Source organism: Amblyomma americanum, chromosome 2 (genome assembly GCF_052857255.1).
Source record: "Amblyomma americanum isolate KBUSLIRL-KWMA chromosome 2, ASM5285725v1, whole genome shotgun sequence".
Classification (NCBI taxonomy): domain Eukaryota; kingdom Metazoa; phylum Arthropoda; class Arachnida; order Ixodida; family Ixodidae; genus Amblyomma; species Amblyomma americanum.
In genome coordinates, this window is record NC_135498.1 from 151,560,747 (window position 1) to 151,586,180 (window position 25,434).

The window sequence follows — 25,434 nt, forward strand, 5'->3', positions numbered from 1 at the left end:
TCAGCTCAACAACTCCAATTTTTATAGGTTACTCCCATCAAATCCCACTGTTGAACACCGGAAAATCATAGCGGAAACCTTAAAACAACTTACAGATGAAGGCATGTTACCATCACGAATAAGTAAAGCACTGACGGCACTACATGCTTCTCCAGGCTGCTTCTACATGCTCCCAAAAATACGCAAAGGAAATCATCCGGGTCGACCGATAGTTTCTGGCATCGGCACACTCACAGAACCAATCTCCAGCTACATTGATTCTCTCATCAAGCATATCCCTCCCAAACATACATCTTACATTCGTGACACTAATCACTTTCTGAAAGAATTCTCAATTTACCGCTCCAGAAGGTGCCTTTTTAGTTACCCTTGATGTGGTGTCTCTGTAAACCAACATACCGCATGATGATGGCATCCGAGCTCTGGTCGCATCCTATGGAAAACACAAAAGCGCTGATGCTCCTAGCCAAAGTAGCATCGTTGCACATACTAATTTGGTCCTCAAACTCAACTCTTTCGAATTCAACAACTCCTTTTACCTACAAACGAAAGGTACCGCTATGGGAACGAAAATGGCGCCAAACTATGCCAACATGTATATGCATAGCACTGAATCGGAGTCTCTCCGCTCATACCCAACAAAAACGGCTTTTTACAAACACTTCCTAGACGACATATTCATGGTATGGACGAAAGCCGAGGACACACTCATCCAGTTTATTTCAGCATTTAACAACATACAACCAAACCTCTGTTTCACACACACTTACTCCACCAGTCAAATTACCTTTTTGGACGTCTCGATTCGAATGGAGAAGGGTAGCTTAATCACCAGTGTCTACAGAAGGCCCCTGGATAGGCAACAGTACCTTCATTACAAGAGCTGCCACACACGCCACTACAAAGCTTCAATTCCATATTCCCAAGCCATCAGATCCAAACGGATCTATTCACGACTGGAAGACTTCAAAGAAAATTCTAACTGTATGGGGGAGGTTCTGAAAGACCAAGGCTATCCGGCCTCTATTATTTATGATGCCATTAGGAAAGCGGAAGCAAAAAATCGTAACAAAATGTTTGGGGATCTCCCATCAGCTACCTAAATGAAAACCGCTCTACTCTCGTCTTAACCTTCGCAAACAACCTTCCTAATGTCAACGAAATTCTAAAAAAACATTTCAACATAATCGAACAAAACAATCGACTGTCAAAAATTTTTCCAACAGTTCCACGGGTTACCTACAGACAGCCAAAAAATTTACAGAATTATGTAGTTCACTCTACAGTCAATAAGGGAAAGCCTGTGTGGGTTGCCTACATTGCAGGAAGAATCGATGTCAAGTTTGCCAGCACATGCAGACAACAACACTAGCTCAAAGCACACACTCTAACTTCAAACACTTCATCCGTGAAAACTTCAATTGCGACAGTAGTAACGTAGTATACACGCTCAAGTGCGGCGACTGTCAGATGCAATACATTGGCCAAACAGAGAATTCCTTCCGAATTATATTCAACAACCACCACGCACACACCAGATCTCTCCCTCTCCTCCCCCTGCCGAAACACCTTTCCCAGGAAGGTCACGAGTTTAACAAACTAAAAGTTACGCTGCTACAGAACGGCTTCCAAAATAATCATGAGCGTGAGCAATGAGAATCATACTTTATATATAAGTTTAATACTGTGCAGGCCGGTATGAATGAGAATCCTGGTACTCTCTCCACACTTCAGAGATCAGAGTCCTAGCCCTACTGAAAATAACAGCCCCCCGACTGCATCGCCTGAGGTCATGCCAATTTGTGGGCTTGCTCCAACATGCCGCCCTTCTCCTCCCCCTGCCATTCTTTCTTGCTCATGACCAGTGAAAACAGCTGAAACTATTGTGGCAGCAAAGCATATTGCCTATTCACCACTCCACTTTTTATATTTTTATAATTTTTTTATTTACTTATTTTTTCCTGCTTTGCAGATAGTAGAGCGTGATGCTCCATATAGGACAGTAACCCATTGCAATAACGGACACTTGGGCGATTTCGCGCCTTTGTCCCCCATTTTCTTTCTGTTACTCTCCTCTCTCTGTTTCTAGGAAGGAGCCCTCTTTTTTTTCTCCATGACGAAACGCGGGGCAGAGGCGCCCTTCTGACACGAGGCAGCGCGGAGACATTTGCGCTTTGCGGCGCCCGGCTGCGGGATCGGGTTTCTGCAGGGCGTTTGGCCGGCCGCACCGCCGCCGTAACATACATTTTAACTGTTAACAGCCGCACCTGTTGGGAACGCATCACGCTCTGATGCATATGCGCACAGTGTTACTTTCCGTTTCTTTGTTCTTTTCTTGCTGTTTTCTTGTCTATATTTTCTTTCCTTGTGTTCGGACCTCTAGCTTCCGCCGAAGGAAGCTTCCCCCAATAATATTTCTTGTCGGCCCCCCTCCCCGCTGCCTTTTTTCCTTGCTGACAACTCACCCCTCTCCGCCCCCGCTGTCTCTAACCCTCGTTTTCTCCTTCTCCGTCTGTTCCTTTGACCACCCTCCTCCTTTCCCTTAGTCGAAGGGAGGAGTCTGGTCGCTCCCTGTTTGTCTCTTGTGTGATCTGTTTGTTTGCTCAAAAGAGTGTGTTTTTCTCCTCTCCACAAGCATTCGGTGCTCCGAAAACGTGGACCTTTGTATTCACAATTGTCTTACCGTGATGAAGAACGGTCCACCGTTCGAAACCGTTGGTAAATAAGTTTCTTCAAGTGTACTTCAACTCTTTTTTTATATATACATATATACATATATAATCCACGCAACAGCCAACTAAAGCTTACTGCGGCATAATATATGTAAGCTCGCGGTCTAGACAGAAATAAAATACTGAGTTCCCAAAACTTCCAGCAAGATGAAAGACAAACCAACCTCGTTCTCACACATTCATAAGACATACCACGCGTGAACAATATCCTCTCAAGACATTTTAACATTATCCAGCACAGCAGTCACCTGTCCTGCATTTTTAAGTAGCCACCAAAAGCGGTACACCAGCGCAGCAGGAACCTCAAGGATATTTTAGTCGAGTCCAGATCGTCGCCCAATGCTAACCCAAACCCCGGGTGTCAACCCTGCCGAAAACCACGCTGCAAGGTTTGCTGTCACATGCTGACGACAAACATTGTAAAAGGTACCTTCTCTGACTTTACTTTCACAATCAAATGAACTCTAAATTGCGACAGTGCAAATGTGGTCTACATGCTTCACTGCGGTGTGTGCGGCATGCAATACATCGGCCAGACAGAAACTCCGTTCAGGTTGTGATTCAACAACCACAAGGCCCACATTCACACACTGCCAAACCTACCCTTTTCTAAGCATCTATGTCTGCCACAACATACATTCGAAAGCACCCTGGTCATCCTCCTACAGTCGGGTTTTCAAACAGGCCGCCAAAGAGAACAAAGGGAATCGTATTTCATACACAAATATCGGATATTAACCCACGGCATCAATGAAAACTTGGGGAATTTTGCCTTCCTTAAAAACAATTCCAACTGAGAAAGAAGCCCAGTCTGTTATTTTCCATTTGTTTTCCTTTTATCCTGCTCACCATGTGCCCCCCCCTCTCCATGCCGGTTCCCCTTTTTCCTCCTTGTCCTCCTAGCCCCCTTCTCGGAATTGTCAGTGGTGGAACGTGCGGCGCAGGCGCCCTCTGACGAACGGCCAGTGGTTGCTGTCTGCAGCGGCTAGTTGCGGGATCTGGTTTCCGCACGGCGTCTTGACGACAGCTATTCCGCCGCTAAGGCGACATGCCGCCCTCATAACGGTCACTGGTGTCTCTTGAGCAGGGCGAAATGACGCGGTCTTGACAGCTTACCGTAAATTACTTACAAGAGTCCTTAACATCTGCATCGCTGGGGAGCGGGTCATGCTATGTGCGATTTTGTTTTGTTTCAGTGTATTCTGGTGTTTTTCTTTTTGTTCTTTTCTTGTTTTCAGTGTTTTCGTTATTTTTCCCCTTGTGCTCGAACTTCTCTCTTCCACAGAAGGAAACCTTTCTTGCTTAAGTCTTCTCGGCGAAAATCCAACCCTCTCAGCTTCTGCTACATGCCTGTCACCTCTGTATATTAACTTGTTTCACAACCTTGCTCCTTTCCCCTTAGTGGACGCCAACACTCTTTTCTTCTACTCCGTGATGTGTGTGTATGTTTTTCTCCGCAAAGAAAAGAAAGAGAGAGTGCCTCCTCTCCCTCTGCATTTAGGTCCATAAATATGCACATCTGTGTATTCATTCGACTTAAAACCCTGATGAAGGACGGTCCACCATCTGAAACTGTTGGTAAATAAACCAAGATAATCGTACCAGTTGTGACCTTTTCAATGTGCAAGTTTTCACTGGCCCGTTGAGCAACCCCGACTGCTTCTACTCCTACTACAATAGCTGCCAGCATCCACACAACTGAACGGCTATCTATCCACTTTCCAAAAAATCCTATTAAGACTGTAGTAATCATTGACGAACTCTTTAAGCACGTATATGGATACTTCGATCCGGCGCAAGAGGACACCCCCGGCTTCATCATCTACCACTCAGCATAACTTTAGGACCTCCCAACACCATTGGAGTACCTGCCCGCTACCATCGACAGAGAGATAGTTCACATCGGAGCTGCCGACATCGCTGCAGCGGCGCCCCGTCCAGCATGAAGCCGGTCATCGGCAGAGTCAGCCGCGAGCGACCCTCGATCAGACTATGCATGAGCCTGCCACTCCCGCGCGCCCTGAACCGTCGACGCTGTGGAGCGAACAGGAGATTTGTCACGTCGTTCAACGGCCAGACGCAGAACTTTGTGGACCAGGTGCGTCGACTGTGCTACCGACGACAGTTTGGCAGTGGAGTGACACCTCAACCATGCATTGCATGAGCTGCCACCGTGGAAGGTTCTCGCGGCTGATGGATATCATTTGAGCTTTGAGGGCGTGGCTGTCGTATGGGATCACCTCTGACACTTACTCTGTGCCACAGCCCCCGCGACAAGATGGAGCTCCAGTCAGCATCCGGTGGCTAAGACTCCAAGAGGCGGCTGGACAGGCAACAGGACAGAAACGTCTATTACTCGCCCCTTGTTGCAAGAGGTCGAGTCGCCCCCCGTAACCCCCCGCCACCGCTACATGACGAGACGGGCCTGCGCCGAGATGGCACGCCATGCCCCAACACAGCGCGGCGACTGACTCGCCACAGGTATGACCCGCTTCCCTAAAACTCACTCACCCTCATTTCTGAAACTGCGAAAATGTATCGAAAAACGGATCTGATATGAAGCTCACAGAACAACACTAACACGATATTCAGAACAGGGAAACGTACCCAAGGGCTTGCGGTTGGAACTAACCCCAGCGATGACCACCCTTAAATGCTGACGAGGAGGCTGAGTGGAAAGGTATTCTACATGACAGTTCACTACGCCTTGCAGACCTAATTATACGGCATAGTCGACGAAAAACTATCGAAGTGGAGCATATTGAACAATGCACCTGTCTCGAACCGGATCTAACGGCGAAAGAAATAACGGAGCTAAAGGAATTCGAAGAACGAAAGACCAGAAAAACAAGCATGGAGAAGCTTAGGAAACTCTGGCGGGACGGTGTGGCACCAGCGCCCTGTTCGATAACCCCGTCTCCTATTATAAATACGCTAGCCCCTGAGCAAAACTGTGCGCCTACTACTGGTCAGCCTTCCATTAGAGCTGACAATGTGGTGAACGTGTCGAGCCTACTTCTCACTTCTTCGGAAAGTGCGTTAATCTCTAAAGGTCTAACCTTCTGCCCCACAACGGGAAAATTCAATGAATTTCAATTATACCAGGATCTAGATAATTTCGCAAGGAACTTACGTCTCCGTGAGTATTTCGAAAACCACGAACAAACCGGGAAATCAACATACCAGGGGCATCCGACAAGTCATCGACTCCAAGCAAACAGAGGGATAGACATTTGGACATGTACATCACTGCCGTTCAAAAGAATATCCTATCATCGTATTGAAAATCAAAACCAAAAGCGGTCCACAACAACCTCTCGTCCAAAGAATGCCAGGCCCTTAACTCTTTAAGTCAGCGGTCCAACATCATCATCAAACCTGCGGACAAAGGTGGCGCTATCGTTGTTATGGACAAAACCGAATACTTAAAAGAAGGTTTCCGACAATTGGAAAATAAACAATTTTACACTGAACTCACCAGCGACCCCGCAGGAGACTTCGAAGTCGAAATTAACAGTGAGATAAAATCTCTCCTCCAAAAACAAAAGATATCTCAGGTCATGTTTAAAGCAATGAAGCCGGTCAAACCAGTCCCCAGGCGGTTCTACCTCCTCCCAAAAATTCACAAACTAAATCGTCCCTGTCGTCCCATTGTCTCAAGTAATGCAACACTCACCGAAAAAATTTCTGGTGTCCTCAACTTTCTAGTCAAGGACATTATACGAACTATCCCCACCTACGTTCAGGACACTAATCACTTCCTCGGAGTGGTGTCTAACATTGAAATTCCCGATGAGAGCTCATTAGACACAATGCATGTGACGTCTTTATACACAAATATCCCCCACTCAGACGGCATACGCGCGGCGGTGGATGCATACCTGCGGACGGATCCTCCAGTTTACCTTGATGGGGAAACTCTAGCAACTATTCTTTAGTACTCAATTACAACCACTTTGAATTTGAGGGAAGGCACTTTCTTCAGGTGAACGGTACGGCGATGGGGACCAAGATGGCACCTGCCTACGCCAAAATATTCATGGCGGCCCTCGAAACACAATTTCTGGACACTCAGCCTTCAAAGTCACTCCTCTACAAATGCTTTCTGGAAGATATCTTTCCCATCTGGCCTCACGACGAAGCTAGCCTATTAACATTTATAGGCAACTACAACAAATTTCACCCATCGATATCGTTCACCTACAGAATCTCCAAAACATCTATAAACTTCTTGGACGTAACAATACAGGAAAAAGGAAACTTACTTAAGACAACGCTCTACAGAAAGCCCACCGACCGCCCGCAGTATCTACATTTTAAGAGCAGCCACCCGCAACACTGCAAGACGAGCATACCTTACTCGCAGGCAAATGGATACCGACGGATATGCTCTGAGCTCAATGACTGTGACCGCCATGCTGAACAACTAAAGACAAATCCTTTACTGAAAGAATATCCCGCTTCCATCGTGGAAGACACTATTCTGAAAGCTCGGGGTCTAGACAGAAATAAAATACTGAGTTCCCAAAACTTCCAGCAAGGTAAAAGACAAACCAACCTCGTTCTCACACATTCATCAAACATGCCACGCGTGAACAATATCCTCTCAAAACATTTTAACATTCTCCAGCAAAGCAGTCACCTGTCCCGCATTTTTAAGCAGCCGCCAAGAGCGGTATAGCGGCGCAGCAGGAACCTCAAGGATATTTTAGTTAAATCTAGAACATCGCCCAATGCTAACCCGAACCCCGGGTGTCAACCCCGCCAAGAACCACGCTGCAAGGTTTGCCGTCACATGCTGACAACAAACATTGCAAAAGGTATCTTCTCTGACTACTTTCACAATCAAAGAAACTTTAAATTGCGACAGTGCAAATGTGGTCTACATGCTTCACTGCAGTGTGTGTGGCATGCAATACATCGGCCACGACACTGCGACACGAAGGCACGACACTGCGCTCGTGTCGCGCCTTCTTCTTCTCTGTCTTCATTTCTTTGCGCAGTTAAACATGATTCCCTACCAACTCGCCCAGTTTTCCGTTCTTATTAACATCGGCCAGACAGAAACTCCGTTCAGGTTGTGATTCAACAACCACAAGGCCCCCATTCACACACTGCCAAACCTACCCTTTTCTAAGCATCTATGTCTGCCACAACATACATTCGAAAGCATCCGGGTCATCCTCCTACAGTCGGGTTTTCAAACAGGCCGCCAAAGAGAACAAAGGGAATCGTATTTCACACGAATTTCGGACATTAACCCACGGCATCAATGAGAACTTGGGCAATTTTGCCTTCCTCAAAAACCATTCCAACTGAGAAAGAAGCTCCCGTCTGTTATTTTCCATTTGTTTTCCTTTTATACTGCTCACCATGCCCCCCCCCCCCCCCCCCCTTCTTTTCTTTACGCCGGTTCCCTTTTTCCTCCTTATCCTCCTAGCCTGCTTCTCGGAATTGTCAGTGGTGGGACGCGCGGCACAAGCGCCCTCTGACGAACGGCCAGTGGTTGCTGTCTGCTGCGGCTAGTCGCGGGATCGGGTTTTCGCACGGCGTCTGGACGACCGCTTTTCCGCCACTGAGGCCACACACCGCCATCGTAACGGTCACTGGTGTCTCTTGAGCAGGGCGAAATGACGCGGTCTTGACAGCTTACAGTAAATTACAATACAAGAGTCCTTAACATCTGCACCGCTGGGGAGCAGGTCATGCTATGTGCGCTTTTGTTTTGTTACAGTGTATCCTGGTGTTTTTCTTTATGTTCTTTTCTTGTTTTCCGTGTTCTCGTTACTTGTCCCCTCGTGCTCCAACTTTTCGCTTCCGCAGTAGGAAACCTTTCTTGCTTGAGTCTCCTTGGCAAAAAATCCAACCCTCTCATCCTCTGCTACATGTCTGTCACCTCTGTATTTTAACTTGTTTCACAACCCTGCTCCTTTCCCCTTAGTGGACGCCGAGAGAGAGAGAGTGCCTCCTCTCCCTCTGCATTTAGGTCCATAAATACGCACATCTTTGTATTCATTCGGCTTAAAACCCTGATGAAGGACGGTCCACCATCTGAAACCGTTGGTAAATAAACCAAGATAATCGTACCAGTTGTGACCTTTTCAATGTGGATATATATATATATATATATATATATATATATATATATATATATATATATATATATATATATATATATATATATATATATATATATATCTGGACCTTATATTTAAGAAGTCTGCGGCAGGGTTAGGGTTGCCGCAGCTGGTACAGGACAGGGTTAAAAGGAGATATATGGGAGAGGTCTTTGTCCTGCAGGGGGCGTAGTCAGGCTGATGATGATCAGGCTGATGAAAAGAGAAATGAAGGGGAGTCAAACAGAGTGTGGAAAATTAAATGACGAACAAATAGCGCAAATAGCGGCGTGCATAGAGGAAGCAATACAGACACATCTCATGAAAAAGTGGGATTATAATAAGTTAGAACTCCTCAATAGTACAAAAATAAAACAAGTAAAAGGAGTAAACAGCTGGAGAGGAAAGAGGAAGCCACGAAGTTGGTGGAATAAGGAAATTAGGGAGGTCATCGAACAACGACGGTTTGCATCACGGGAACACAGAGAAGCAAAGAGGGCGCAGTTATCTGAAGAGGAAATAGGCCGAAAATGGGAAACTTATCGACAAAAGAAACAGCAAGTGCAGGTCCTCGTCCAGGCTAAAATAAAGCAGTCCTCAGATCGCTGGCTGGCTGAAGTTCGCGATGCAACTAAAGGGGGGCCATGAAAATTCTGGAATCATATAAGCTGGCTGGGCAAAGCGAATCACAGAAAGCAGGAACAGATTCACGATGCCGAAGGAAAATGTTTAGAGGGAGATGACGCTGTGAACTACATTTCATCAGTTATAGCTGAGTCATTTAAGAAAGACGATAGAGTAATCACCTCAAATGAGGGAGCAACACAGGAGCGCACAATAGAAAACAGCGTGGAACTGACAAATCTTAACTGGAAAAAGGCGGAAGCAAATATTCCAAGGTGTACGTCAGCAGGGATCGACAAAATTCCAATCAATCTAATTAATGAACATGGCCCAAGAGGCAAGGAAATGCTGATAAAAGTATTGGAGGCAGTCATAACGAATCAGCAAATTCCGCACAGCTGGAAACCGAGTAAAATGAATTTGATTCATAAAGGAAAAGGCAATAAGACGAACATAAAATCCTTCCGACCAATTACGATAACATCAGTTACATACAGGCTGGCGATGCAGGCGGTGAAAATAAAAATGCAGTCATGGGTAGAAAGTAATAGAATACTCGGAGAACTTCAGAACGGGTTCAGAAGTGGTAGGCGCTTAGATGATTGCCTGTTCGTGCTTACCCAGTGCATAGAAATAGCTAAGGCGGAAAACAGACCTCTGTATTTAGCCTTCTTGGACATAAGCGGTGCATACGACAACGTGAACAGGGAACTCCTGTGGAACATATTAAAAGGCGAAGGTGTCAGTCATGAGGTAATTAATTTTCTACAGGAAATATATCGAGAAAATGAAGTTGAAATAACATGGGAAGGAATTAAGAGTACAACAACTCTCCAGATACATAAAGGATAAAGGCAAGGTTGTCGTCTATCAACGCTGCTGTTCATGCTTTATCTGATAAGTATGGAAAGAAGGCTACAAGGAAGCAATCTAGGTTATGATCTGTCATACACATTAGGCGGAAAGGCTGTTGAGCAACGACTACCGGGTTTAATGTATGCGGACGATATTGTACTGTTAGCAGATAGCCAGGAAGATTTGCAAACTTTGGTGAATTGCTGTGGAGACGAAGGAGACAGTCTAGGTTTCAGTTTTAGCACAACTAAGTCAGGTGTGATGGTGTTCAACGGCACAACTGATCAGGAGCTTACAATACAAGGCCATGAAATACCCCGAGTGGCCGAATACAAATATCTCGGGGTATGGGTAAACAACGGGCATATGTACACGGAAAAGCACGAACAGTCTCTCATAGCAAAAGGGCGAAGAGATGCCGGGATAATGAAACATAAAGCATTGTGGGGGTACAACAGGTATAAAGTCCCCAGAGGTATTTGGAAAGGAATAATGGTACCGGGGCTTACATTCGGGAATGCGGTTCTATGCTTAAGGGCTGAAGTTCAGTCGCGATTAGAAGTAAATCAGAGAACTGTCGGAAGATTAGCACTAGGTGCGCACGGGAAAACCACAAACGAGGCAGTACAGGGGGATATGGGCTGGGCAACGTTCGAAGCACGAGAAGCTCAGAGTAAAGTACTATACGAAGAACGCCTGAGGAAATTGGATGAAAACCGGTGGGCAGAAAGAGCGTTGACACACAGTGGCGGAAACGAACTAGAAATCTGGCCAGTAAGTTTGCCAGAGACGAGGAAGGAGAAAGAAAGAGCATTAAACAACAGGTTAAAAACGTCGAAGGTAAAAATTGGATAGATTCAATGGAAAAGAAGCATAGTGTAGAACTATATCGATGCTGGAAAAGGCAGATCAGGAAGGAAACGTTTTATGATAACTCAAGAGGCAGTGCCCTACTCTTTGAAGCTAGGTCAGGGTGTCTTAGAACGCGCACCTACAGAAAAAAATTTAACGAAGAAGATGACACAGGTGCTGTGTGTGGTAAATCTGTAGAAACAATAGAACACATCCTAAAATGCGATGGTCTCCATCCCGATGTCGATACAGGCAGTCACTCTTTCTGAGGCTTTAGGGTTTAGAAATAACAATAGTCATGTAAATAAATCTGCGGTGGAAATTAGCAAAAAGCGATTGGAGGATTGGTGGTACAAAAGCAGAGAGGTGACATAAGTTTTAAAGTGTAGGAAGAAGTTTTTTGAAAGGAAATGGCGAATTGTATTAACAACTTACAGCAGAGTAAACAAAAATAAAGGAAAAAAAACTGAGCATAGTGGCAACAACCACTGCCCCGTTTCAAAGGGGATGCTCCTACCTTCCATCCATCCATCCATGATGATGCAGAGTTGGCCTCTTCAACATGGCAACCGTTATAATTATTCGCAATCTGATTTCAGGTTCTCTATGCAGCCAGCAAGGATGAGCTGGAGGCAGCCGCCAAAGAGGCACTTTTGACCACCTGCCACCAGGGCTACATCAAGTGAGTATACAAGTTCCTTGATCAGGAGGAGGAGTGGGTGCTTTTCCATCGTCAGGGCTTTGTCACAAGGAGGCATAATACAAACATTTACTCAGAAGCCTCTATCAGGATACTCAAAGATATTGTCCTGAGCAGGACCAAGGTACACAATGCTGTGGCGCTTGTCGAAAGCATCACGACAACATTGGAGAAGTACTTTGAAACAAAACTTCTCCGGCATGCCTACCAAAGAGAAGGCCAACATCAAACCACTTGTGAGCAGTTGCTCCAGAATATGACAGAAGTGCTGAAAGAAGACATCACTCCAAAAGGAGAGAATGTCTTCTCTGTCCCAAGTTCTTCTGGAACTCACTACTATGAAGTCCATGCCGATATTGATATGCGCAGCTGTTGGGCAGGTAACCAAGGTGCTTTCTGCAAGCATCAAGCATGTGTGCAGAAGGCCTTTGGTGGCCTTTTCCCAAACAGCCCACACTTCATTATTCTGGCACAGCTGGCACTTGGAGACAGATGCCCTCCACAAGCCTTCTTTGCACCCCTGCACACAACCCAGCAAGTAGAAATGCCCCCTCCTCCTCTCACAGCAGCAGATGATTACAACTGCAGCCATAAAAGCCAAGCGTGCACATCCAGCGGCCAGGTTCTGATAGAGGTGGAGCAAGACCATTGCGAGGCACCAGAGACACCACAAGACGAAGCTGGTGTTGCTAGTGGCCAGCTTTTATCAGGAGCGGCTCCATGCAGCACAACTCAGGAGGTATATTGGGGTACTTTTTACATCTTATTCAATGCTTGCATCACATGTGAAAGTGAGACATGCGAAATGCTATGATGAAAAGGCTTGCATGCTTGAAAATGGTACTGAAGTGGTGGCCTAGTGGTTTGTGGATCCACCTCGCATGCGGGAGGTGCGGGGTTCGAACACCAGTGCCATCGGGCAGCCACCGGTGATATAGTGCGTACAAGTTTGGGTGAAATGCTTGGGAAATGGGTCTTTGACCCCACCTTGACACGATGAAAATGCCTTATGCCAGGGCGCTCTTTAGCCAAAGCTGTCCTTGTAAAAATTCATCACCATTTTGAAAATGCTAGGTGCCTTCTATACAAATACAGAGGTGCCTTCACAAAGGTTAGTACTTTTTGATAATGTCCCTTGTTGGTACAGCTAAAAATGAAAGCACTGAATGAGTATTCACTTCTATTCAAATATCATGCAGGAACGTGAGGAGGCATGCAAGGTCCTGGAGCAGGCTATACGCAAGGTCCACACATTAGCCAATTGGAGCCCTTCTTATCTGTCACTGGTGAAAGACTTGGCCGCTGGAGTGAAAAGCGCCAGTACCAGCACCGGTGCCTATGCACTGATGCTTCAGCTAAAGGCAGCAGCTCGAGTGGACAGGCGAAGTGGCAGAAAGTGGCGCCCGAGGCCGCGGCTCATCACCATCATCGCCAACTGTTTCCTCCGCCACGAGCTCCCGATATCCATATCGGCATCAGCATCACCAGCTCTAGCCTTTTGTTGCTGTCAAAGGCACGGGAGTTGTGGTAACATGTTAGTTCACCGTAGCTGTGGCTTTTCTGTGCTGCCACTGAGCGCTGTAGTTTTACCTCGATGGGCAAGCACCTTAACAGCTACACGGCTGGGAGTTTGCTGTCGAACACGGCAAGCGTGCGGCGGGCAGGAAATTCAACGTGCCCCAGAAGTGCATCTGACAATGATGGTGCAACCAAAAGGATGCATTGAGGAACACAAGCTGCAAAAAGCCCGCTTTCCAAGGCAAGTCGTGCAAGTTTCCCAAACTGGAAGAAGAGCTGCTCTGCTAAGCGATGGAAGAGCGGAGCAATGGCTACGCGTTGACAGCGAACATGGTGCGCGACGACTTGTTGTGGGATGCGCGTGTACCAGAGCACAGCACCAGCTCGGAGTCTAAATACTTTGCGAGTGACGACTGAACGTAGAATAAATGCCGCTCATTCTGATTGGTGTTTTTTTACTTAAAAAAAATTTTTTGCGCAAATCGCATGTATGGGCTGCACCCCAAAAATTGGCCCTCAAATCTAGAAAAAAAAGTGCTGCCCTTACACGCGTTTATACTAAGAAAAATCGGATTTTGAAACTAAAAAAATTTAGTAAGTGGTACACAAATGCAAGAACCCACTTTTTTCTTTTCTTCCTTCAAGATGCTTGAAGGATCTAACTGGCTAGCGACTTCGTAGCCTTTTCGTAATGATAACTCTATAAACCACGGAATGTGCTAAAGGAGTACAGACATCTAGCTTATGCGTGCATGTTTTCTTGTTTGTAATGATGCGTAAAGCATTACTATACATGGATTACCACCTGATATTTGGCTATGATGGCTAAATATTTCATAACTGCATTTCTTTCTCGTGCTGTTTCGGTTCAACAGACAAATGAGGACTGTGACGTCAAAGTTTGCCTACAGGTCACATGAGACATGAAAAAAAACTGCAATTATAATCGCTGCTTCCCCGTTCATTTTAATTCCGGCTCTTCAGGAAGGCTGGCTTCAGCACTGCACAAAATTAAAACGATGAAGCAGCGATTATATGGATGTTTTTTCATGCCTCACGACACAAAACCACTCTTTGATGTCACGGCCATTGTTCGGCTGCTGAAACCAAGACAGCATGAAAGAAAATATTCGATTATAAACTATTTAGCGGTCGCAGGCGAACATCACATGGTGATTCATGCAAAATAGTGTTTTCTGCACCATTGTAGAGAAAAAACATGCCACCAAAATTAGGTGTCTACCCTCCTTTATATGACGAAAAAAAAATACGTCAACAATGCTTTGTAGGTAGCATAGGAAGAAAGGTTGGGGAAGTCAAGACCCCTGCTTTTCCGGCATCTTTTTTCCCTTCTCTCCGCGTCACATCCCGTGCCCATGCCGCTGGCGCCTCTTCTTTTGTTTTCTTAAGGTTTCGGCGCATCTGCCATATGTGTGCAGTAGGTTCATTTTCCAAAGTGCATGTTCTTCGTTCGATGTGTACACCATTCATGCACTCTTTGTAGCTGTGAGCAACAGGCTGCAATCGGTGTTCAGTTGAACGACCCGAGTTTTCGAGCAAGCATGATTTTTTGGGAAAGGGGGAGCATTACTCGCTTCTTTTCTATTTAAGTTCTGCTGGTTGAGAAATAAACATCAGTTGTTACTCAACACTCGCGCAGTGACACTGTCTTTGACCAACATCAGTCTCACGTTTTCTTATACCCTTGTCACACGAGCAGCCTTAACTGCAGTTATACCCAACTGCAGTTACCAGGCTTAACCACCGTTACCGTAAACTGAACTGCAGCGCTGCTACATGCTCTCAAATACAGCAGCAAAGACGATCACATAGTCTTGACGTATTCGGACTTCTTCCTCAAGTTTACAAACTTGTAAGCATAAAAAATAAGAGCATTCGGCTGGAGATGTAACCTAAATGTATCAATAAATAGTTTTCTTATGTCTGAAATATATCAAAGTGTGATTTTTCCGAATTCAGCGAGAAAGATAAAAGCAGTCTTTAAACAGTGGTAGTTGTTGGCTTCGTAGTGATATTTTTAGCTGCAAATAGCCCGAAATTCTAGTCCACTATAGCCGGAGAGCCGGAGTTAGTTGATTGTGTAGGCCGAACGGGTGGTTCGAGGCAACGTGCTGCACTTGTGTTCTGCGTCAATGGCACAGTGAGCGAAGTGCGCCTCGGCGTAAATTACAGAGCGCGCTGGTGATTACCATGTTGGTGAGACCACACAACCACATCTCTCAGCGGGCAGCTGCATGAAAATTGATGGCATAGCGTGGTTGTGCGGAAACTGGGCATGATGAGGACGATTTCATGGCTATGTCCACCATGCAGCAAGCGGCGCTTCATCAGTGTCGCATCCAGCAGTTGCGCATACTGGAAGAAATGTACGCAGCAGAAGAGGAGCGTGAACACGCTGAAAGAATGTGTCGCCGCATCATGGCGATAGCGGCGCGGCTCTGTTCCTCCGAACGTCGGTCATGGGCTTATCCGCGAGACTACGGTACGAGACTACGGTGCCACACTTGCCAGACAGTGAGTTTAGGGCGCATTTCAGAGTGACCCACAGTACCTCCCGAGTTTGTGTGAGTGTATGAAGCGGCAAGATACGACAATGCGACGAGCAATCCCCCTGGACTAGCGTGTGACTATAAGCCTGTATCGTCTCGCGTTCTCTGCGGAAAAACGAACAATCGCCAACGCTTTTGGCATAGGTCGGTCGACTGTCAACACTATATTTCGCGAGTTTTGCGCCGTTGTTGTACGTCAGCTGGGTGCAAAATTGGTGAGCTTTCCCAAGCAAAGTGAGTAGGCAGAACACCTATGCCAATTCACTGCTGTGACCGGCTTTCTGCAAGGTGTGGGAGCCCTCGAGGGCTGTCATATTTAGGTGTGCTTGCCAGAAGAGCACGCTGCGGATCATATGAACTGTAAAGGATGGTACAGTACCATCCTTTTGGCTATCGCTGACCACAACTACAGATTTCTGTATACAAATGTGGGTTCCCGGAAGAAACCCCAACGCCGGTGTATTTGAAGGCTCAAGCCTTCCCGATATACTGGCCAGTCCTCTTTTCCAAGCTGAAGGAAAAGTTGTGGCAGGAATGACAGTGGAACCGCTTTTGCTTGCCTATCAAGCGTTCCCATTACAGTGTCACATCATGAAGCCATTTCCAAATCCAGGCCCACCAGGTTCACCTACTGGAGTGTTCAATTACCACTTATGCAGAGCTAGACGCATTGTTGAAAATGCATTTGGGAGGTTAAAGGCTTGTTTCCGTATCCTACTTAAAGGACTTGAGTGCGACATAATCAATGTCAACCGTGTATGTAATTCGCACATGTTGTGTGATACACAACATCTGTGAGGAAATGTCCAACCGCTGTGATGCAAGTTGGTTCGATGAGGCACGAGCTCGAGACATTGGCCGACCTCAGCCAACTTGTACCAGCAGCCGGGCAGAGCCATCAGGTGTTGCAGTAAGGAATGCCCTAATGAATCACTTTGTCTCAAGCTGAACACTGCCTAAATCCTTTTCCTACAGCTATTTTCTTTGAGTAAAATGTACTGGAAGTGCATTTTATTTTTACTATGCATAGTATAATCACTTCCACTGCTTCTCCCCGTGCTATGAATTATTTTGCTCCTTGTCTCTGAGTGCTTACACTGCAAATGTTTCACTGTGAGTCATGCTCTATTGAGTGTATAATGACCCGAGAACCATAAGTTGAGAAGCAGACCTGGAAAACAGAAACTTGCATTGCCAGTTACTAGGCTTGACTGAGGTAGGGTGGCTAGAACGGGGAGGTGTGAAGACCGCGGCGCTGCTACCATTGACTAGTGAGGCTCCGCTGCACGTTCCTGCCACGGGGGGAAATACGGCGCTTCCGTCGGGGGCGCCGTCAGCCTGGCCAGTCCAGTCTCATAGGCCACGGCGACGCTCGAGGTACTGCGTTCACTGTTTGGTGCTGCTTTGTTTCCTTTGCGTTTCTTTAGTAATTTTTCAACGTTGGTGGTGTGAGCAGCTGTCGCTACCCTTTGACACGCTCTGAAAGATCATGTCAACACCGAAGAAAAAAACGCAAAGGTGGTGTTTTGTGCCAGGTTGCAATGCCGGTTACAAATCGTGCAGCGAAAAGGTGTCTCTCTTCCACGCACCTGCCTGCAAAGATGAATTTGAAAAGTGGGCACGTGTGATTCCAAGGGCCAACAAGCCGCTGCAAGAGGATTATGCGGTTTGCAAAAGGCACTTAGACGCAAGGTACGTGTTTAAGCTTCTCTCAAAAGTTGAGGTTTTAACAACCTGATGCGACGAACGGGCCATGAGGGTAGCTGTAGTGGAGAGTTCCGGATTAATTCAGACGATCTAAGGTTTTTTAATGTGCAAATACATCGCACAGCACATGGGTGCATTTTGCGTTTCGCCACAATCAAAATGTGGCCCGAATGGAACCCAAGTACTCCCTACCACGACGAGTAACAGTTGCGCTGTTGTGTCGTGCTTAAATCCGGGAATTTTCCTGTAACCGAGGGTATGCTCACTTTTTTATACTTCTACAGGTTCATCCTGAGACACTTCATGCTTGTCGTGAACGGAAAGGAAGTCTTCATGCCACGCATGTTCCTGCCCTGAGAGACGGCGCTGTTCCAACAATTTTTCCAAACCTTCCCAAATACATGACTAAAAGTCTGCCGAAAGAAAGGAAGAGGAGAGTGGGACAATACCTTTCCGTGCCTGCAAAAAAATGCCGCGCAGATTCTGATAATTCGACATGCGAATCAGTTGATCTCACTCCATATGACGAAGTGCACAGAACGATTGATGAGGTACCTGCGAAGCACTTCATTTTTGGCCTTCAACTACCATCGGACTACTGGTCACGCCAGACGTTCCACCACAAAAATGTAGTGTGTTACCAAACAGCTGAATATCATAAAAACAAAGTACCTTCAGTTGCCTTCCACAAGGTAGCTGTACTTGAAATCCAGGAACAAACCTCACCAAGCTGCACCATTTTCCTGGCTGGTCAGCTTCACTGTCAGCATACTATTGAGTCTGAGCAAGAGACCCAAGAGCTTCTGGTGTATGCAGAGAAAGTCTCTGTATGTTATGGAGTTGGAAAGACCTGCAAGTTCCAATTACTAGATGTGTCTGACTGCACAACATTATCTCGACATGGTCTGCATTCCATTGCATGTGAATGATCCATGTCACACGGTATGTTATTTTTGGACACATGGCGCTTACCGAAATTTCACATATTAGGTGCTTCATGCTTGACGCATTTCTCATTTGTTTCGCAAATGTGTCGACTCAGATGCCTCAGCGGTGTTTGACGTGCAGAAAAGTGAGGCGAATCCTAATGGCCCGCTTGCTGCGTTTGAAGAATAAAACGCGACGCCCACTGGAGCTAACTGCAGGAAGGCAACTGAAATGTGCTGTTCGCACTTTGAGGCGGCGGAACCGGAAGATGCTCTCCCTGCATGAAGTCCTCCGGAAGTTAAGAGAAAAGAATTCATCTATAAAGAAAGCTGGGTTTGAGGCAAAGGTAAGCTACTGTACTTCTTCATAACTGAGATCGTAAATAAGCATTGCTTTTTGTGCTTTTGTTTCAGATCAAGCAGCTTCCGACAAAGCAGCAGTGTGCAGTCCGAGCATGCTTTGAGGCATTACAGAGGCGATCCGTGGGGGGATATAAATATCAGAATGCGTGGCTCCTGGAGTGCATGATCTTAAGGATGAAGAGCCCACATTTGTATGAGCATTTGAGGGGCCATAAAATCCTTGTACTTCCCAGCAGTGTGTGACTCCAAAAGTACAGCAAGGTACACTATGCTTTTTTCTTATTGAATGTAGTTTAATAATCCCTATCTTACATTTGCAGGCATTCAAAGCATCTTATGGTTTTAGCCATACACTTCTGGAGTGTGTCAAGGAGAAGGCGAACGAAATGGATGAAATGGACAGGAATGGCGGGCTAGTTCTAGACGAAATGAAACTTTCTGCATACCTGGATCTCAAATCTACAACGGACATTGATGGCTTCGTGAACCTGGGGCAGTTCACCGGAGCACAAGACAAGCACACAAAAGCTGACCATGGCCTTGCTGTCATGTTCCAGCCTTTCGTCGGAAAATGGGCGCAGGTCATAGGTAATAAGCACTCATCAAAGCACTAGTGTATTTTTGAAATCACACTCATACCTGCTTTCTTGATTTTTTTTTTCAGGTGTCTTTGCTTCCAGTGGGAACGACAAGGCACCAACGCTGACAGATAATTTTGGAGGCAACTGTTCTGTGCGAGCAAGCTAGTCTACATGTGGACTACATCTGTACTGACGGTGCATCATGGAACCGTGCCATGTGGCATAACATGGGTGTGTACGGAAATGTTAAACATGTGAGATGCAAGGTTCCACATCCATGCGACAAGCAGCGGTTCCTGCATTTCATCTCAGATTTTCCACATCTTGTGAAATGTGTGCGAAACACTATGATGAGTCATGGCTTCAACACACACAAGGGCCGAGTATGCACGCTACTTTATTGTCTTTATTATTTGAAATGTTGAGAACCTATTAAGCAGCCGGTTTAACCACCATTATGAAATCTTCCAGGCTCATTGGGAACATGTTGCAACGACATCGAAGGTTGATAGCAGTGCCTTCACATTGAAAGTTGTGCCCAAGTTGACACATTCGCACATATATCCGAGTGGATTTGAAAAGATGTGAGTCAACTTGGCCTTCAATATTTTCAACAGTGCAGTTGTACATGCGATGGATCTCTGTAAGAAAAAAATTGAGCAAGAATACCCAAATCTGGAGCCGACAAGGGTGTTAATGGAAATGATGGCTCAAGCAATTGAACCCATGACATCGCGGTATCCTGCAGAAGCTTTGAGGTATGTACGCAGCAACTGTGTTCATTTTCATGCGCCGGTAGTAAATGTTTTTCGTGTTGTTTCAGATGTGGCAGTGCTAAAGAAACTGCGCTCGACAGCATGCTGACATTCCTAGATGAATGGGAGGCCCATGCAAGAGGGCTCGGCTTCTTGAGCAAAGCACATCAGAAGGTCTGCGTGTGTCCATTCATTCTACTATGGACCTCCTGAAGTACCTTACTGAAAAGGTTGGGTTCAGGTTTTTGATGACCTCCCGCCTCAGCCACGACTGCTCAGAGCGTTCATTTGGTATTTTGAGACAAGCCAGTGGAGCCAATGACCACCCAACTCCTGCACAGTTCATCATTATCATGAAGTATGTTTTTGCATTTCAGTACTGCCCTTTGATATACAAAGTATGCAATCCAAAGTGTAAATTCTTCTAACCTGCTTGTATACATGCAGGTGATTAAGCTTTTACAGCTTGGCGAAGAGCCCCAAGGGAGGAAATGTGTCTCCTGGACTTTTGGAGTCCCTCCTGTCAGAGGAGCAGCTACTCCCGGAAAATCGAGAAGCAGCCTTGGACGACATTGCACTACCTGCCGAGGCAGCAGAAGTGGCCGTAGACCATGTAGACTATGTGGAGCAACACAGTGACACCTGCCTGGTTTATTATATCACAGGCTATGTAGCCAGGAAGCGCATCCTGCTAACTGGTTGTGAGGTGTGCAGGCATGCCTGCCTTGTGACAAGAGAAGGTGTGCCTGAAAAACTGCCAGCAGAAGCTTGTAAACAGTGGGACATGGAAGGGATTCTCTACCCATCAGAGTCCCTGTACAAGCTTATCCAGACCCATGAAGACAGACTAACTCGTGCATTTAGCACACTACAAGACTTCATGCAAAAGTAGTCAAGGAATTCTTGATTCTAGCAGCGAATGTGCCACTGATTGGCTGCAGGGAGCATTCCACTACTTTAACAGAATCGGTGGCTAGATTTTATTGTATCACACGTGTTCACTTTTTACTCAAAGGTTTAAACCAGCCTGATACTCAAAAAAAAAGTCAAGAGGGTTAAGCCCTGTGTTCTATAAAATGTGCTCTGCAATAACTGCACTATTTGCAATAAACTTGTGTTGAGCCATGAATGTTTTGTACTTCGTAATCTTTTTAACGACTGCACAATAACGACAGTATATATTACACCAATCTCTTCCTCCCATTAAAGTACTATCACAATCGCAAATGTGAGATGCGCGGGTGACATGTTCAAGGTCGTTCCAGCATGCTGACCCTTAATTCCTATAATAGTAACTCCTAACACGAACTGTACTTTCGGCAACGCATAAATGCGGCAACGTCGGCAATAGGTGACCGCGTTAGGAGCCCTGGAGATAAGCGTTGAATATTTCTTTGAAACATGTTAGTGCTAAAAATGACGAACACAAGGCGAGAGAACGACGACACGACACAGATGAGCACTCAGAGTCCCAAAAAGCTCATCTGAGTCGTGTCGTCATTCTGTCGCCTTCTGTTCGTCTTTTATAGCGCTAACCTGTTTCAAAGAAATGTTTAACCAGCTAGCCCAGCACCAAGTTTTACAATAAGAGTTGAAGATCAAGCCCCTCGCTGTATCAGCTGCGTGGTCGGTGCTGGCAATTTCTCACGCGGAATGGAATGAGAGTAGTGAAGCACTAAATTAAATTATCTTAGCGTCTACATCTCTGAAAAAAGGTACTTGTCAGCATCAAAAGCATTCAAGCGGATAAAAATACGCGCGACCAAATCATTTCGGCGGCCGGAGCAATGCAGACGTCGCGAGAAATGACGGCGCCCCTGCCGGCAGCGCCGCCGCGCGGCAGGAACGGGTTTTGGGGCCAGCATCCGGAAGCCGGTCTTCACACCTCCCCATTCTAGCCACTCTAACTGAGGCGGCCAACCTCAGTTCGAGGTAACCATGGTTAGCAGAATAACTGTGGTTAGGTTTATCGTGTGAATGTGCGTAACTACAGTTAGCCATAACTGCCGTCAAACTTAACCGCGGTTAGGCTGCCCGTGTGACAAGGGCATTACTCTTTCTGGAATCAAAGTATGACGGAGTAACGCAATGAAAAGAGGAGCAAGACATGTTTCATGCCAGCCTGCAACAGAGGTTATAGGACCTGCAAGGAATCGTGGTCCCTTTTTCGTGCCCCACTGGAGGCATATCGACGAGAGGTATGGTCTTGCAATATCAAGAGATGCGATCAAAGTGCTGGACCAAGAAAGCATTGTCCGCGAATGACACATTGAGAAGCACTTAATCCAGCGCACATACGAAATCAAGATTAATGACGTGATCGTGGAAATCCCTCGGGGACAACTGTTGCTGCCAATGGTGCTGGTCCTACAATCTTTCCGGGCGCACCAAGCTATATTTCCAAGTCCCTGCCTAAGCAGAGGACGGAGAGAAATATTTGCAACCAAAAACTCCCTCCAGCAACGCAGGAGCAACTTGAGGATCCGCTGCCCGCCGAGTCATCAGAAACGATTGACCAACTGACAGGTGAGCAACCAAACCACTTTGTTCGTGCACTTCGTGTAGTTGACAATGACAGTCATAGATCAACAACAGATGTATTTGGACAAGATCCGCATGCAATATTGAGCACCCTTCAAATTCCGGCACTCTGGTAGAAAATCACAATTGCAAACTTGAAGCTGCTTGGTGCTGCTGAAGAAGCAAGGTCATTAGCCTTGAGGAAGCTGGTGAAAATTGATATGGACAATTCTATGCCATACAACATAACCATACACCATACATAACATAACATAACAACGATACATAACATAGCCATACATAACATACACCATACAACATAACGCTGCTCTCGTAGTTGGGGATGCTCGCTGCCGCATGGAATGCTCTAACATCCCCAACAATACAGAATTGTTTCCAGCATCCCTTCTGCATCCCTGGTTGCAGCAGTGACTACCAGCAAGATGAAGATTGCTTGCAAAATGAGAATGATGACGCAAGCCTCGTGCTTTCTCCTCTGCAAATGCACAACATAGCTGCCGACTTCATCAGTTATGCAGCTCCTGATGACGACCTGCGTCTGCGCAGGGAGGACACACTTGACGACTTAGCAGCAGCGAAAGTGAAGAGGAGGATGGAAGAGCCATCCACTGTGACAACTGCACAGGCCTTGCACTGCAATATTGCACAAGTCCGCGAGTTTTTGACAGCAACCTAAAACTTTGAGAATGAGCTAGCTGCGCTTACTGGCATAGAGAGCTTTGTGCTGAAGGCACATGAAGCAAAGAAGCAATCGACCATTCACGATTTAAAAGGTCTGGTTAGCAGTGGATCAATAAACTTGTTGTGAACATTTCACCTCTGCAGTTTATTTTGTGCAGTCAAGGTATAGAAATGCTTAAAATGATTCAAATGAATGCCTAATCATAATGTGTACCATCCATCTTACCCAAAGTCATATATATGAGAACTTCTGATCATTCAAACTTCCTGATAATTCAAACAAAATCCTGGGGTCCCTTCGAGTTTGAATTAATGAGAGTCTACTGTACCTGCAGATTCAAGAACTGAAGCGATCCCCATTGCTGAAGTGTAAATAAAAGGACAGAAATTGCTCAAACAAGATGTTGCGACACCAGCTGATGCAGAAGCATTGAGCTTTCAAATCAGCATGCAGCATTTGTGCCCTGGAGCAGGTGTAAAGCCTGTGGCTGGAGAATGTCCGTCATTTAATGAAAATTTATTTTCTAAAAAGTGCGCCTTCCTGGTAAAAAAATGCAGACACTGCATGTGTTCATTGCAAGTACCAGCGAAAGATTATTTTTAACCCATATATGCCTAGTGTCCTATATGTAGGACACTGAAAATTTTTCAAATAACTCGAAAATTTTTTTTGTCAAAAAGCTAGCGCCCCCTAGGGGGTGTTTCTGAGGCTATGGCCTTCTCACGTGCAAGTCTTGGTTAGCGTGGGAGCACAGCTCGCCACGTGCTTGCAGTTTCAAAATCGGCGTTCCGCGTATAGTGAACTAGAATACTTTCTAGTGGCGCGACCGGTGGCTGCTGGGGCCAGCTCGGCTGAAGCGAGTTGACACTGACGGCCGCCAGGGGCGCTGCTGCGCCTTTTCCTAGCCTCCGGCGCGCGCGTTGGCAGCACATGGCAATGCGGTGTGTGATTTAGCTCGCTTCGCGCGCGCGCTGTCACGCAGCTAATTTTACTTTAGCGTTCGTATCTTGCTGTTAAGTAGGGATAGCAGTGAGCAGGAACTATGTAGCATCAGTGTCAGGGAATTTAACGAATTATGGCGAAAAGAAGAACTGATTCCCACTGTTTTGCGCCAGGCTGCCGCACCGGCTACCCGGGCGCGTCTAAAGCATCGTTGTTTGCCGCACCAAGAGACGACGAGTTGCGAGGGAAGTGGGAGCGGAACATGCGAAGGGACGACAAGAGCCTCACGGAACTATCAGCAGTGTGTGAGCACCATTTTGAAGCCCACCTCATATCTACGTTCACGTAATCGACGGCGTTGAAGTGCGTATACCCAGAGGCAAGCCGTCGTTAGCTCCCGGTGAAATTCCGACGCTGCTGCCTGGGTGTCCAGCCTACCTCTCTGTTAAAACCCCTAAACAGAGGACTGAAAGGAAAAGATCTGCTTGTCAAACAATTCCACCACGAAGCAAGAAGCCGTGTCAGGACGTGAACAGCGCTGACAACGAACATCAAGAGCCGGGAGAGCTGGCTGCTACAGAATCCTCGCCTTTCTCGTTTCAGGCGCTCCGTGGACTCGCTCCTTCGACGAGCTGGTGCCGCTACTACATCAAAAACAACACCAAAACTCACATCATAGCGGTAAATCGATCATATTTACAAGACCATTGACTTCTCTGAGTCATATATGAGCTCAAAATGCCGTATAAAAGTTAGCTTAAACGGTTTACTTCTGAAAGTGTGTGGACAATAAATGGCTGTGAGTACACACACTAAATGGCATTGCTTTCGGGTCTTGATCTTCAAACCACAGCAAGGGTCGTGCAAATAATTTGCTCTGTATGTCATGCTGACCGCTTGTCATTCTGCGATGGTGTTTTGCGCCAAACAATCACTCTGCAAGCCGGAGTTTAGCAGACGACGCGACAGT

The 25,434-nt window shown here is 46.3% G+C and overlaps 2 pseudogenes across 1 annotated transcript in view; one reads left to right on the plus strand and one right to left on the minus strand.

Moving 5' to 3' along the window:
- The window catches only part of LOC144120151 (uncharacterized), a 106,892-nt pseudogene that overhangs the window by 72,211 nt on the left and 9,247 nt on the right, over window positions 1-25,434 (minus strand). The gene's annotated exons all lie outside the window — the stretch shown is intronic.
- Window positions 18,545-21,312, plus strand: LOC144119111 (uncharacterized; annotated as a pseudogene).